The sequence below is a fragment of the Mustela lutreola genome, chromosome 6 (assembly GCF_030435805.1).
Source record: "Mustela lutreola isolate mMusLut2 chromosome 6, mMusLut2.pri, whole genome shotgun sequence".
NCBI lineage: Eukaryota > Metazoa > Chordata > Mammalia > Carnivora > Mustelidae > Mustela > Mustela lutreola.
Window position 1 is genome coordinate 118,635,787 of NC_081295.1, and position 16,300 is coordinate 118,652,086.

The 16,300-nt window shown below is 42.4% G+C and overlaps 1 protein-coding gene and 1 pseudogene across 2 annotated transcripts in view; one reads left to right on the top strand and one right to left on the bottom strand.

The window, feature by feature from the left end:
* Positions 1-16,300, top strand: part of TCP11 (t-complex 11) — a 138,966-nt gene that overhangs the window by 98,302 nt on the left and 24,364 nt on the right. The gene's annotated exons all lie outside the window — the stretch shown is intronic.
* On the bottom strand, positions 3,276-3,771 carry LOC131834210 (transcription elongation factor A protein-like 8; annotated as a pseudogene).

Sequence of the window (16,300 nt, forward strand, 5' to 3'; positions counted from 1 at the left end):
TGCAAGTGAGAAGCCAGGGAAGCAAAATAGTTTAAGTACCGAAAGGAAAAAAGAAACCTCTCAGTCTAAATCTTTTTTTTTTTTTTAAGTTTTTATTTATTTATTTGACAGACAGAAATCACAAGAAGGCAGAGAGGCAGGCAGAGAGGGGTGGGGAAGCAGGCTCCCTGCTAAACAGAGAGCCCGATGCGGGGCTCCATCCCAGGACCCTGAGATCATGACCTGAGCCGAAGGCAGAGGCTCAACCCACTGAGCCACCCAGGCGCCTCTCAGTCTAAATCTTATACCTAGCCAAAATATCTTTAAAAATGAAGGTGCCCTAAGATCTCTTCAGACAGAATTCATCACCAGCAGAACTATACTCTTAAGAAAGGTGAAGGGAAGTCCTTCAGGCAGGAGGAAGAGGATAACCAGATAGAAGCATGGGTCTCCCCTAAAGAATGAAAGGCACTGGCAAATTTATCTACACAAGGAAACACACACACACACACACACACACACACACACACACACACACACATTTTAACTGTGGTGCATATCTTTCAGAGGTAACTGTTTAAACAAATAAATGTGCTTTATTACACATGTATGAGTGAAAAGGTATGACAACAAAAGCATAAAGGCCAGGAGGGGAGAAATGGATATCATAGTCAAGTTCTTATACTATATGTGAAATGGAATACTAACAAAAGCAGATGGTGTGAAGATATACCATGAACCCTAAAGCAGCCAACGAAATAATAAAACAGAATTATAGCTACTAAGGCCAACAAAGGAAATAAAACAGAATCATAAAAAATATGCAGTTGAAAAGAAGGCAGAGAAAGAGAAAAAAAGGAACCAAAAGGTGAACAAATTTAAAAGAAACAAGATGATAGACTTAAATTTAACCATACCAATAACCACATTAAAAACAAGTGGTCTCAACTGTACAGTTTCACGTATAGGTGGCTACTAGAGTAGGCAAATTAATAGAAATAGAAATAGAAAGTAGAATGCGGCTTGCCTGGGGTTGGGGGAGGGGAAAACAAGGACTTACTGCTTATGGGTAACGAGTTTTCAGTTTTGCAAGATGAAAAGGTCCTGGAGAGTGTTTGCCCAACAGTACGACACTGTTAACATTACTGAACTGTGTACTTAAAATGGTTAAGATGTCAAATTCTGTGATGTGTATTTTGCCACAATTAAAACCAAACCAAATAAAACAAAAACAACAACAACAAAAAAATCCCTGTATTTCTCTGAGTTGGAAAAAAAAAAAAAAGCCCAAATGCTTTAATTAAAAGGCAGAGATCATCACATTGGATAAGAAAGCAAGGCCAAATTATATGGTGCTTATAAGAAACACACTTTCTTTCTTTATTTATTTTTAATCACAAATGTGTCTGTATTTTTATATTTTGATATTTGTGTTTCAATAGTCATACTCCCTTGGCAATGCAATATATTATTATTTTAAATATTTCAAAAAGATGGTTCTAAGCAGGGATCCTTTGTCTTCTCCAGATGCTAAGGGTATCTCCACCCAGTAAGAGTTTGGAAGTCCTGCCCTAAGCCTCACCTCATCCCTCAGCTGGCCTTTCTTTTCTTGGATGCCTCATTTCCATATCCACTCATAACAGATGTTCTGAGCGTCCACTGTGTCCCAGATGTGCTCAAGTCACTAGTAACACAGATATATGTGTCTATAAGGTCTCTGCCCTGCCAGGGTCCCACCCATGGCCACTTCACCCAATGCTGGAAAGGTAAAGTCATGGGGTTCAGAAAGCTTACACTGGGGAGAATTACCCTGTCCAAGGACAAGGAATTACCTTGTCCAAATTACCTTTACCAAGCGGGACTTCCTGGGGAAATGAGGTTTTGCAGTATAAGACAGAGGGAAGAAGGGGGAGTTGCCTCAGCCAAGTGGCCAGGTGGATCAGCATATGCAAATGCCTTTGGTGGAGGAGCCCTCAGGCAGGCCTGGGTTAATAGTTCAGTGAGAGAAGGGATCAGTGGGCTTCGAGGGGCAGGGCAGAGCAGCAGGATCTTGCACACCTTGTCAGGGGCTTGGATTTTCACCACTGGAGCTATGGGGAACATCCAAAGCAGGGAGAAGAATGGGGGCGGTCATCAGATCAAGAGAGTCCTATCTACCTTTTGAAATGATCACTATAGTAACAAGCAAGTAGAAGGGACTGGAGAGAGTAAGAGAGAAAGCAGGGAGATGAGCCAGGGGCTGTTGTAGGTAAAGCAGTCTGCATGAAATTATTTTGAGCTGAAATAGGCTTTTCCCTGAACTCCTTTATATAAAAGCAAGGTCCCCCCAAATAACTCAATTGTCCTAAACCCCTTCCTCAGGAGCAACTAGGGAAATAAACCCAGACACTATCACAAAACTACTAATAATACTTCTCATCTGTTCTCCTGTGGGCCCATTTATCTCCTCTAAAAGTCGTTTTCTTTCCTTGTAAGTATGCTCTCCTCCTCCGCTTCTCTTACTAAGTTGGTAAGCTCCCAAATTCTAACTGCCTAGTACTCATATAAAAATCTGTCTTTTCTCTCGCTAATCTGTCTTTTGTCAATTTAATTCACAGGTCCTAGTTACTGAACCTAAAAGGGTAGAGGAAAAGTTTTCCCTTCTGCCCTGATGTAGGTATCTGGGAGATAAATGGTCTCAAGTAGGGACAGAGTGTTGGAGATGAAGAAAAGTAGATGGGTTCAAGACAGCCTTTAAGAGATCATATATCATTGAGGTCAAGAGAATGGATTAGAGACAGCCTGCCTGGGTTTATAATCCTGCCTCCACCACTGTGAGACACAAGCTGGATGACCTTGGGCAAAGGAAACACACCTTTTTTTTTCCCCCCTGTATTAATTGCCAGTTTTATTCCTCTGGCTAAGAGATCCAGAGGTAACTTGAAGTTCATATTTTTTTAATAGTTCTTCCATCAAGATTTTAGTTGCTCCCATTGCCCTTATAAGCTGGTCGCAAATTATTTAACTCTTACTTATAAAACTTTCATTCTTTGTATGTGTGTGACTTGTGCTCATGAAAAAACACATATAAGCAAAAAGAAAAAAGCTCATGCCACACAGAAATAAACAGTTACATTTTTGATATATGTCTGTATGTGTAACACACATGAACTCAAATTTGGGATTTAATTCTATGTATGCGACTCAATAAGTCGCTTTGTAACCTGTTATGACTTTACAATATACAAAGAATGTATTTTCATGCAAATGTGAGAAACTTTCCAATTGATAAACAGACTTGGAGAATGGGTCAAAAATACAAAATCCAGTGAGATGGTGGTAACAGGGAAGCTACCTAAAACAAAATTCCACCATATGACTAAAGTAAAACGAAGGTCAAAGATACATCAGAAAATGCTAACAGAAAGAAAGAAGAGGCCAGATTTTAATATCAGACAAAAAAGGAATTCAAGGCCTAAATCACACAGGGTAAGGACGTCTGTGCGAATGTCTTTGCTTCCGATCATCACAAACTTGTTTCTTACTCTTCTTATCTTTTCCCTAAGCCTTTCCAACTCATCTACTCCTCTTACCATTTCTTCAGGGTCCAAATGCCTCACAGGAGTGTCCTCTTTAAACCCCTGGCCAGCCTGGGTCGGCCCTCCTTTAAGATTTCCTTCTGCTTCCCAGCTTACACCTTCTTTGGAAGGTTGAGAGTTTCCTTCCACCTCCTGTGGGACATCTTCCGAATGGAGGTCTGCCCTTTAGCATGTTCTGTGGTTTTCCTTCGTTTTCTTGACAAGATTTTTGCATATTGAGTATTCTTCTGTTTTTTCTTTTGAATAAATTAATCCTGAAAGGATCCGGGGCACTTTTTCCTTCCCTACCAATATGGAGCTGCTACAGGGAAATAGGCCCTAGACTATAAAGATTTCTGCACATGTCCAAGAAACACACTTTAAATATAAAGACACAGATGTGTCAAAAAGTGGAAGGGTGAAAAAAGGTGTACCATGCTAACACAAATAAGAAAGATGGACTTGGGAATGTATGGTACAGTATGGTGACTATAGTTAGTACTGTACTGTATATTTGAAAGTTGTTTAGAGAGTGGATCTTAAAAGTTCTCAACACAGGGGGCACCTGAATGGCTCAGTTGGTTGAGCATCCAACTCTTGATTTTGGCTCAGGTCATAATCTTGGAGTCGTGGGATCCATCCCCACCTCAGGCTTCATGCTCAGCAGGGAGTCTGCTTAGGATTCTCTCTCTCCTTCTCCCCTCACTACCCTCCTCTCTAAAATAAGTAAATAGATCTTTCAAAAAAGAGTTCTTGGGTGCCTGGGTGGCTCAGTTGGTTAGGTGACTGCCTTCAGCTCAGGTGCATGATCCCAGAAGTCCCAGGCTCCCAGCTCCATGGGGAGTCTGCTTCTCCCTCTGACCTTCTCCCCTCTCATGCTCTCTCTCATTCTCTCTCTCAAATAAATAAAGAAAATCTTAAAAAAAAAAAAAAAAGAGGGGCACCTGGGTGGCTCAGTGGGTTAAAGCCTCTGCCTTCAGCTTAGGTCATGATCCCAGAGTCCTGGGATCCAGCCCCTCATCGGGCCCTCTGCTCAGCAGGGGGCCTGCTTCCTCCTCTCTCTCTGCCTGCCTCTCTGCCCACTTGTGATCTCTGTCAAATAAATAAATAAAATCTTAAAAAAAAAAAGTTCTCAACACAAGAAGAAAATTTGTAACTATGTGTGGTGGTGGATAGTAGCTAGACTTAATGTGGTGACCATTTTGAATTGAATCAATATGTTATACCATGAAACTAACATAACATTATATGTCAACTATATCTCAGAAAAGATGTCTATGACTTGGAAAGGTGTCCATGAAATATTAAATTAAATATTAAATTAAATTTTGTGAACCAAAAGAAAAAGAAAGAAAGAAGAAGGATAGAGGGAGGAAGGAAGGAAGGAAGGTAGATTAACATCAGAAAAAAGTAGATTTCAGAGCAAAGAATGTTGCCATATATAAAGAATATAATTTCAAAAAATATATACATGATTTCATATCATAAAGTGGTCAATTCATCAAGATGGTTTAGTTCTAGAAGTTTATGCACGGAATAACAGAGTTTCAAAATACATGAAGCAAAAACTGACAGAATGGCAAGGATAAACATGCAAATCACAACTACAGCAGAGATTTTAACACTTCTGCTTAATAAATGATATTGATAGGTAGAACATAATCAAGGGTATAGAAGGTAAGCGGCACCAACAATCAACTTGACCGAATTGATATTTATAGAACACTCCATTCAACAACAGCAGAAGGCACATTCTTTTGAAACACACATGGAACATTTACCAAAATAGGCCATATTATGGGCCATAAAAGAAGTCACAATAAATGTTAAAAGGCTCAAGTCACAAAAAATATGTCCTCTCATCACAGTGGAATTAAGTTAGAAGTTAATAACAAAAAGATTCCTGGAAAATCTCCAAATATTTTGAAACTAGACAACACCCTTCTAAATAAGCCATGGTGGAATAAAAATACAAAAGGGAAACCCCAAATGTATGTTGAATGGAATGAAGATGAAAATTCAACCTACCAAAATTTGTGGGACTCTACTAAATGAGTATTTGAAAGGTCTCAAGTCAATAATCTCAGCTTCTACCTGAGGAACTAGAAGAAGAAAAGCAAATGAAGCCGAAGAAATAAAAAAGCAAAGATCAGAGCAGAAATTAATGACATAGACTACAGCAAAACAATGAAGAAGATCAATGAAGCCAAAAGATAGTTCATAAAGGGGAAATCAATAAAACTTCTGAACCTTTAGCCACATGGATCAGGAAGAAAAAGAGGAGACACAAATGACCAATATCAGTAATGACCTCACTATAGATTTTACTGTTTTAAAAAAAGGATAATAAGAGAATATTATAAAATATTATAAATATTATAAAAAACAATGTCAACAGTGAACAAAGAATACCAATACATTAGACAATTTAGATGCAATGGACAAATTCCTTGAAAGATAAACTACCAAAACTCATTTTGTAAGAATCGATAACCTGAAAAGTATTTAAATTGAATTTCTAACTTAAAATTTTTCCTTAATGAGAACTCCAGGCTTAGGCAACTTAACTGGTAAATTTGACAAATATTAAAGGAGGAAAAAAATACCAAATACAAACTCAGAAAATGGAAGGGGATAGAAACCTCCCAACTCATTCTGAGGCCAGTATTACTCTGATACTGAAATGAGACAAACATTTATAAGAAAAGAAAACTACAGACCAACAACCCTCACTAACATAGAGAAATTTCAAACAAAATTCTAGCTAATCAAATCCAACAGTACATAAAAAGATAAAATACATCATGACCAAGTGGGGTTTATTCTAGGCAGGCAAGTTTGACTTAACATTTGAAAATCAATATACTTCACTATATTAACAAAATAAGAAAGAAAAACCAAATGAGTATCTATCTTAGCAGATGAAAAAAACTTTTGACAAAAATACAATATCCAGGGGTGCCTGGGTGGCTCAGTCAGTTAAGCATCCAACTCTTCATTTCAACTCAAGTAATGATCTCAGGGCTATGAGATGGAGCCTGTGGTGGGCTCTGTGGTGGGCATGGAGCCTGCTTAAGTTTCTTGCTCTCCCTCTCCCTCTGCTCCTCCACCCCCATCTTGCCTTCTCTGTTTCTTAAAAAAGAAAGAAAGAAAGAAATAGAGAAACAAACCAACATCCATTCCTGATTAAAAGCTAAACAAACTAGTCATAGAAAGGAACTTCCTAAATCTGATCAAGACCATCCATGAAAAACCTATGCTAAGGGCACCTGGGTGGCTCAATTAAGTGTCTGCCTTTGGCTCAGATCATGATCCCAGGGTCCTAGAATGGAGCCCCACATTGGGCTCCCTGCCTGTTTCTCCCTCTCCATCTGTTTGCAGCTCCCCCTGCTTGTTCTCCCCTCCCCCCTTTCTGTTAAATAACTAACTAAAATCTTTTTTTTTTTTTTTAAGATTTTGTTTATTTATTTATTTGACAGACAGAGATCACAAGTAGGCAGAGAGGCAGGCAGAGAGAGAGGAGGAAGCAGGCTCCCTGCTGAGCAGAGAGCCCGATGTGGGGCTTGATCCCAGGACTCTGGGATCATGACCCGAGCCGAAGGCAGAGAGGCTTTAACCCACTGAGCCACCCAGGCGCCCCACTAAAATCTTTTAAAAAAGAAAAAAACCTATGGCTAAAATCATATCTAATAGTGAGACTGATTGCTTTCCCTCTAAGATGAAGAGCAAGATAAAGGATACTACTCACATCACTTCTATTCAACATAGTATTAGAGGTTTTAGCCTATGCAATGGGGCAAGAAAAAAATAGGCATTTATATTGGGAAGGAAGAAGTAAAACTGTCTTTATTTAAGATAAGCATGATCCTTAAAGAAAAACTGATAAACCAGACTTAATCAAAATGAAAAACTTCTGCACTATGAGAGACTTCTGCTATTAGGAGAATGAAAACCCGGGGTGCCTGAGTGGCGCAGTCATTTAAGTGGCTGCCTTTAGCTCAGGTCATGATCACAGCGTCCTGGGATCAAGCCCTGCATCAGGCTCCCTGCTCGATGGAGAGCCTGCTTCTCTCTCTCTCCCTCTGTCTGCCGCTCTGTCTACTTGTGCGTGCTCTCTCTCTCTCTCTCTCTCTCTCTCTCTCTGTTAAATAAATAAAATCTTTAGGAGAATGAAAAGCCAAAGACTTGGAGAAAAACTTAGGCAAATCATTTAGCTGATAAAGAAGTTGTAAAGAGCTGTAAATATGTAAAGAGCTCTTATAACTCAATAATAAGAAAACAACCCAATTTTAAAAACGAGCAAAAGCTTTGAATGGACACTTCACCAAAGGAGACATCCAGGTGATAAATAAGCACAGGAAAAGATGCTCAACATTATTAGCCATCAAGGAAGGCAAATTAAAACCACAGTGAGAAACCATTACCTACACTATTTAGAACAGCTTTTTAAAAAAGAGAGAGATGAACAATACCAAGTATTGGTAAGAATGGGGGACAATGGAAACTTCTGTGTACACTGCTGGTGGAAGTGTTAAATGAGACAGCTGCCCTGGAGAAATGTTTGTTAGTTTCTTATAAAGTTAAACTTACCATTTAATCCAGCAACTCCACTTAGGTATTTACCCAAGAGAGAAATAAAAACATATATCCACAAAAAGACAGGCTGGGATATTTATGGGAGCTTTATTCATAATAGAAAAAACTAGAAATAACCTAAATATCCATCGTAGATAAATAGATAAATACACTGCGGTATATTCTTACAGTGGACTACTGCTCTGCAACAAAAGGGAAAAAACTACCCATAAGTGCCACAAAACTGATGAATCACATAGACGTTATGCTGAGTCACAGACACAAAAGACTAGTGTTATGGACTGAATTGTGTCCCCAAATTCATATGTTGAAGCGCTAACCAACATGACCATATTTGGAGACAGGGACTTTTAAAGAAGTAATTAAAGTTGAATAAGGTCATAAGGATTATAGGAACTAATCCAGTAGGACTGGTGACCTTAGAAAAAGAGGGAGAGACACTAGTGATGTGCCCACACAAAGAAAAGGCCATATAGGGACACGGTGAGCAGGCAGCCATCTGCAGCCAAAGAGAGAGGCCTCAGGAGAAACCAAACCTGTCAACACCTTGAGCTTGGTCTTCCAGCCTCTAGAACTGTGAGAAAATAAATTTCTGTTGTGTAAGCCTCCCAGTCTCTGGTATTAGATGGCAGCCCCCAGATACCTTTGCCCTCCATGTGTTTCTCCCCCAGCCATTCCTTCTGGAACCTCTGTTCTCCCAGAAGCCTTGAAAGTGTGCCTTCCTCATACTGTACCCCCTAATAATACTTTTAAATAAAGAAACATTTTAAAAAGTGGCTTGGTCAGTTGGTGGCTTAGTCAGTTGGGCATCCAACTCTTGATTTCTGCTGGGGTCATGATCCCAGGGTCAGGAGTTAGAGCCCCAGGGCTCCACGATCAGCAAGGAGGCTGCTTGAGAATCTCTTCCCTTCTGGCCCTCCCCTTCTTGCGCCTGTGCACACACACTCTCTCTCTCTGAAATAAATAAATCTTAAAAAAAAAAAAAAAAAGTGTCAGAACACCTGGGTGGCCCAGCTGAGAGTCGGACTCTTGATTTCAGCTGAGATCATATTCTTGGGGTGGTGGGATGGAGTACCACCTCCTGCTGGAGCCTGGTTAAGATTCTCTCTCCCTCTCCCTCTGCTCCCCCCCACCCTGCTCGGACAGTCTCTTTTAAATAAATAAATAAATGTAACTAATACAATTATATAACTACATTTACATGAAGTTTTAGAACAGGTAAAACTAATATATAGTGACAGAGACTAGATCAATGGTTACCTGGGGCCTGGGAGAAGGAGATGGGTATTGACTGAAAATGGACTCAAAGAAATTTTGGATATAATGAAGGTATTCTGTTTGACTGTGGTGGTGGTGGTGGTTATCTGGTACATAATTTGTCAAAACTCATTAAACTAGGGACATCTGGGTGGCTCAGTCATTGAGCATCTGCCTTCATCTTGGGTCATGATCCCAGGCTCCTGGAATGGAGCCCCACATTGGGTTCCCTGGTCGGCGGGGAGTCTGCTTTCCCTCTCCTACTCCCCCTGCTCATGTTCCTGCTCTTACACACTCTCTCTCTCTCTGTCAAATAAATAAATAAATACCCCCCAAACTCATTGAACTGTGTACTTAGTTGGCACATTTTATCCATGAAAATTATACCTCAGTAAAGTTTATTTTATTTATTTTAAAGATTTATTTATTTGAGCGGTGCCTGGATGGCTCAGTCATTAAGCATTTGCCTTTCGCTTGGGTCATGATCCTGGGGTCCCGGGATCGAGCCCTGCATTGGGCTCCCTCCTTGGTGGGAAGCCTGCTTCTCCCTCTCCCACTCCCCTTGCTTGTATTCCCTTTCTTGCTATCTCTCTCTCTGTCAAATTAATAAATAAAATCTTTAAAAAACAACAAAGATTTATTTATTTGAGAGAGAGTGCCTGAGCAAGTGGGGGGAAAGAGCGGGGGAGAGGGAGAGAATCTCAAGCAGACTCCCTGCTGAGTGTAGAGTCCAACATAGGGTTTGATCTCACTACCCTGAGATCATGAACTGAACCGAAGTCAAGAGCCACCCAGGTGCCCCTCAATAAAGTTGATTTTGAATAAAATATTACATAAAAAGTACATACAAGAACACTTGAATACAATGTGCGGGGATGTACATACCAATGCTTCATATCTTTCATTTTGCAATTTTGGATTTTTAGAAATGTGTATCCCCAGCAAGGGAAGCGGTGGATAGTCTCAGCCCTAGGTTCAAAGAGGGATGCAGATGGAGCTCTCCATTCTAAAGGCAGAAAGAGGGACGCCTGGGTGGCTCAGTTGGTTAAGCAGCTGCCTTCGGCTCAGGTCATGATCCCAGCGTCCTGGGATCGAGTCCCACATCAGGCTCCTTGCTTGGTGGGGAGCCTGCTTCTCCCTCTGCCTGCCACTCTGTCTGCCTGTGCTTTCTCTCGCTTCTCTCTCTATGACAAATAAATAAATAAAATCTTTAAAAAAAAATAATAAAGGCAGAAAGAGTTAGAACAATGTATTTTCTATAATTTAGTAATGAAAAATGGCCAACAATAAACATTAACCAACATTCAGAGATATTTTGTAACTTAAATTTCTAATGTATAATTGTATATCTTTCTTACTAAGTCCCCATTTCTATCTTCAACAGATGCTGGTTTTATTTAGCCCGGGAGTGAGTGCTTCCTGGTGTCTTGTTCTCTAGCTTGGTCTGGGCACTGCATCAAAGCCCCTCTGGGATGCTTGCCTAAGGGAGACTGAAGGCTCCCACAGCAGGGACTAAAGCGTGTCTGCCCTAATTAAGAGGGAAAATTACCATTAACCTAACACAGCAACCCTTGCTTCTTTTTTCACTAGAGAGTAGAAAGGAGAGAGGGGCGCCCTGCTGGATCTATTGGTGGAGCTGGGGCTGTGACTTGGTCTCCCTGGCTTAAGTTCGAGCCCCACAAGGGGTGTAGGAATTACTTAAAAATAATTTTTTTTAATTAAAAAAAAAAGAAAAGAGAGAGAAGACTTGGAATAGTGATTTTAAAAGTGTTTTCCAGCTGTAGTATTTTTTGAGTCCATTTTATTGTTTTTTCATTACTCTTCTCATGTACTCATTCACCTACATAGAGTTATGTCTCAGTGCTAAATTCTGTAATAAGGGCTGGGGATGCACCACGTAAGGAGAGAGACATGATTTGTGCCTTCATACTGCTCACATTCCAGTGGGAGTTGGGGGCTGTCAGCACCCCAAATCACACTGACTTAATAAATGTATTGGCTTGATGCTGGGGAATCTTAGGCAGGAGGCTGGGCTGCGAGGGTTCCCTGTGACTGAGTAGTGAAGCTGGTACTGACACAGTCTCTGGAGACAGTTCTTGCTCCCACCACAGCCCCACAAAGTCGAGGCGAAACACCCTCCCTCCCAGACTGAAGCAGGCAAGTAGACTAATGGAGCCTCTCCCTGACCTCTTATTGTGCCTCATTGGCCAGATTTGTGTCACGTGCTCTCTCTGAACCAATCACCATAAGGGAGAGGGGGATTACCCATGAACCTATCAGGGTGCTCCTTGGAGGTGAATGTGGCAGGACCTCTCTGGGCTTGTCTCGGGGTCCAGAAAGTAGACTCACTGCTTTATTCTAATTGGGTCAAATTAACTCAAATAGGCACATTGTAAACTTAAACATTGGTTCCAGGCAGCTGATAACCCTTTAGCAACTTCCGGAAGCATTGACTTCAAATACTGGGCTCAACTACAAGCTAATTCAAGGGAGTGAATCTTAGACAAAACATTCCAGAAATGTCCAGTGGTTTCGCTATGTGACTGTTGAGGGGCAGTCAGGAAAGACTGAGTTTGCTGGGGCTGGGTCCAGAAACACACAGCTTGGCTTTGAGTTCCCCATCCTGACCCTTTCCAGCTGGTGTTAAATCCCTTAAGCCCGTGGCTCTCCTATGAAATGGGCATCCTCTTGGTGGATTTGCGAAAGGACTAAATGAGATAATGTAGGTGATGCCTCTTCGTACAGTGCCTCGCTCGCAGTAAGCGCTCAGTGTTACTGTTGAACGCGTGCGGAGCCAGACCAGTTGATAGCATCACTAGATACACCTGGATGCTTCTCAGTTTGTTTCTGACCCACATCTTCATCTCATCAATTTTACATCACCGTTGATCAAGAATAGGACCACTATTTGCAGGTATTTGCCAAGGTTCTGTCTTTCACCTGTATTGCTTTTCTCTTATTTTCCTCCACCTCCCCTTTTAGGAGGTTGTATGAAAGACTGGTCAAGGGGTGCCTGGGTGGCTCAGACGGTTAAGCATCTGCCTTTGGCTCAGGTCCTGATCTCAGTGTCCATGGGATTGAGAGCCCCACTTCTTGCTCAGCGGGAATCTGCTTTTCCCTCTCCTTCTGCCCCTTCCCTCCCCTCTCTGCTCCCGCACCCCACCCCCAATAAATAAATAAAATCTAAAAAAGAAAAGACTGGTCAAAGGCTCTGAGGTCAGACTCTCAGGGTTCAAGTCTGGGTACTACCACTTCTTCCTTGTGTGACAGTGACCTTGAGCGGGATACATCTATACAGCAGTACAAACTGTATCTTTTAACGACATTATAAGGGTGTTGTGAGAATAGTAATAGCACATCCATGTGAATGGCTCCCCGAGGGCCTGCCACATACTCAGCATTTGATGTGTGTTGTTTGGCATTATTAAGACTATTTCATCAACCATGACTCCAGACTCTATTCTTGTTATCTATTTGTCTCAGTCTCACTCCTTGATTCCAGCTGCTTATTCCTTGCCTACCTGCCGAATATTTTCTCATGAAAATCCAACCAAAACTTTATTCTCAATCCATCCTAAAACACACCTACAGTACTTCTGTCCACTCTTCTCTTTCCCCAACTGTCTTCCCCTACATCCCTGCTGCCGTTCCTCCATTGATGTCAGCACTGATGGGAAACGAAGGACTTGGATTCCTAGTTCAAGAATTCCAAATATCAGAAAGCCTTGTTTCTCTCTCTTCCTGTAAGTTCTCATAGTTGGAGGGCCCTCCCACCCAGGTTGAGGGAAATGAGGACAGAGCTGTAAAGGGACTTGCCCAAGGTCACCAGCAAGTGGGCAGCAGAAGGAATTCAACTCTCCTGCTTTTGAGGTGATTCCTCTCTCCCCACCCCCCCAACCCGTGGCTGTTTCTCTGTGCCACAAAACCACTTTGCCCCAGTTGCCCTAGGGGCCCTGGCAGACTCACAGTTCCCAGGGTTGGGAAGGCGAGGCTGGGGGTCCCCAAGTAGTTCTTGAAACAATTAAAAATCAGATTTCATAAGCCAAGTCTTGTGTTCCCCTGAGCTGTGTTGGGAAGGGGGCAGGCAGAGTGTGGTGGGGGTGGGGGGTGTGGGGAAGCTCCTTTGAGAATTTCTAAGCATTGTGAACAAAGCAAACCCCAAACTCTAGGATGTGAATCATTCTGAGTGTGCTTCTGTCGGCCACCAATGGGTACAAGAAATGTAAATTCTGCAGGGGTTGTGAGTGGTTTCGCCTGTGTTTTTCAGGGTTAGAAATTCCAAGCATGGAGTTTGTGGGTGCCCAAGGAAGCCCTCCATGTCTCTTCCTACAGTCCTACCTCTCTCAGCCCTGACTGATCTTTGGTAGGTAAGGCAGAAGCTGACAGGTGCTCAGCAGGAGGCCACATGCAGGCATAGGCCCCAGACACCAGAACAGCCACTGGATTCATCATGTTCCTACTTCCTCAGACTATTGAAGTCAGAAAATTCTTGCCATTCCTGAGCTGGTTAGGGAGACTCAGACCCAGTGACCTCCTTTTGTTCCTGCTGAGGGCTGCAGCCCCTCGCCAGTTTCTCCCTCTGTCCGGGACTGACTCCTGCTTCAGCTCCGCCCCGGTAGGCGGAGGAAAGGGGAGCAGGAAGCAGCAGTGGGAAGAGTGTACAAGGTGAAAAGAGGGTGGCCACACTTTCTCCATTCTCCCACCACACCAGGGGAAGGAAATGAAAGGCCCAAACTAAAGCTGAAGTTTAAAACAATCCCCTGTTCATAGACACAGAAACTGGGATTGAGGTTCTCGTGGGTTGTGAAGGAGGGGTGTTGGGAGGGGGAGTGGGGGAGTTATTGTTTAATGGGGAGAGTTTTTTTGTGGCAGATGATGAAAGGTTTTGGCTATAGATAGTGGTGATGGTTACACAACATTGTGAATTTAGTTTATTTAATGCCACTGAATTATACCCTCACAAATTGTTAAAATGGTAAATATTATGCTATGTATTTTGCCTCAATTAAAAAAAATCTACAATAATTTTTCTTTTCAAAGCCCCGTTCTCTGCATTTCTTTTGAAACTGACTTCAAATAGACTGGCCTTCAAATCTATGCTGGATTTTTTTGCCGGGAGATCATTATACTTTGCTTTAGGCTGGTGGTTCTAGAGAATTATGGATGACAGGAATGATTGAAACTGATTTACTTCTCAAGTGTTTGAGATTCCTTCATCCCTACCCAATAATGTCTATTCAGGAAGAGCTTGTCTTGACCAAAGACAGGAAAATAAAAGAAAATGTACAGGCCACCATCTAGAGTGGGCCTGGTGAAGAAAATCTCCTATGTGAAATCTCAGATTTGGAAAACAAATTGGTGGCTGATGATTTGCCTTACAAAAGACTGATTCACTTAACAAAAGAGTTTACTCAAAGGTTCCTTTAAGAAGTTAGCCCCCTGGTGCATTTAATGATATTATTGGATTAAAAAAAAAAAAAGCCATCCGACCATTCAAGGACACTGCACTGTAAATACGTGAATGCATTGTATTGTGTTGTAAGAGTGGGAATAAGAGAGTCAGGACTCTTTGACAAATGGACCATTTTGGCCCAAAGTAACACAAGGGGGTGGGGTGGGAGGGCAGTAAGACGAGTTTTCTTGGCCTAAAATCTGGGCTGCTTTCTGGAAAGGCTTTGGGAGTTTGTGATTTATTTAAGACTGGCTAAGCCCAAGGCCTGCTATGTGTCCATTTTGAGAACTTATGGTCAAAGTTTCTACCTCTGCCCATGCTGACCGCCCCCATCACCTGCCCTCATCATAAAGGCTCTCAGGTGTATGAGCACAGCTCTGTCCTACGATGGCAGAAAAATATCTCTGTTGCCAGAAAGTGGATTCTCTCTGGTGATGAAGAATGATCCTTATTTATGTCTGCATAGGTACATTCTGGGGCCCATAAAGGTTTAATTGTCCCTCTAACTAGTTTTTAAAAAAAAAAAACCCACAAAGAGGCTGCCAGCTTTCCCCAGAGTTTAAAACCAACTGAATGCGGTTCTGTGGAAACTGCTTTAAGTGTGTAACTCGCGCCGTGTCCTGGGGCACAAGGCGGGATTGTTTTGGGAAGTCGAAAGACGCAGCTCTTAGGAGGACTTTTAAAGTCAGTTTTTGTGGCTTTGGGCTGCTGCTGACCCTGGCTTGCTCTGCAGAAAGAGAGAAAGAGAGAGAGAGAGAGAGAAAGTCTCTCTCTCTCTCTCTCTGGCAGTCTACTTCTGGAAGTTACTCCCAGGCTGCCACTGCCCCCTATCGCCACCTTCCGGTTCAGGGTCGGGGGAGGCGGGAAGCTCCCTGTCAAAGGACCCTGAACACCCTTCCTTCTCTCTCAGACATCGTCTTTGAGGGTTTAAAAGACTCCCAGGACAGAGGAGAGATGGAAAGAGGGGAAACGTGTCTGAGACAAAAAGAGAAAGATAGGCGCTGGTAACTGAAACTGGGTCCAGAGAGACACAGTTTGCCGGGCCTCTCCAGTGTGTGGGGGGAGCAGTAGCTCATTCTTACGGGTCCTCCATGCAGCTGCACGGCCAGTTTGTGCCCATTTGCTCAGGCTACCCTTAGGGACTGCCCATCCACTATGTTCCAGCCACAGTGGTAAATGAAATGCAGACCGTGCCTGCTCTCAGGGAGCCTACAGTCCGGCGGTAGAGTTCCACACTGAATAAAGTTAATTATGCCAACAAGCATATAATTACAAGCTGTGGTGAAGGCTACGAAGACAACATAGGGGGTGCTGAGAGAAGCGAATGAGGTTCATAGACATTTCCCTGAGGAGGTTAGACCTTGTAAGCTGGACTTGAAGAATGAGAGGGAGTGAGGTAGGAGGGGAAGGAGAGGAAGGGGAAGGATCCCAGAGGGAAGGAACAGCACATGCAAAGACC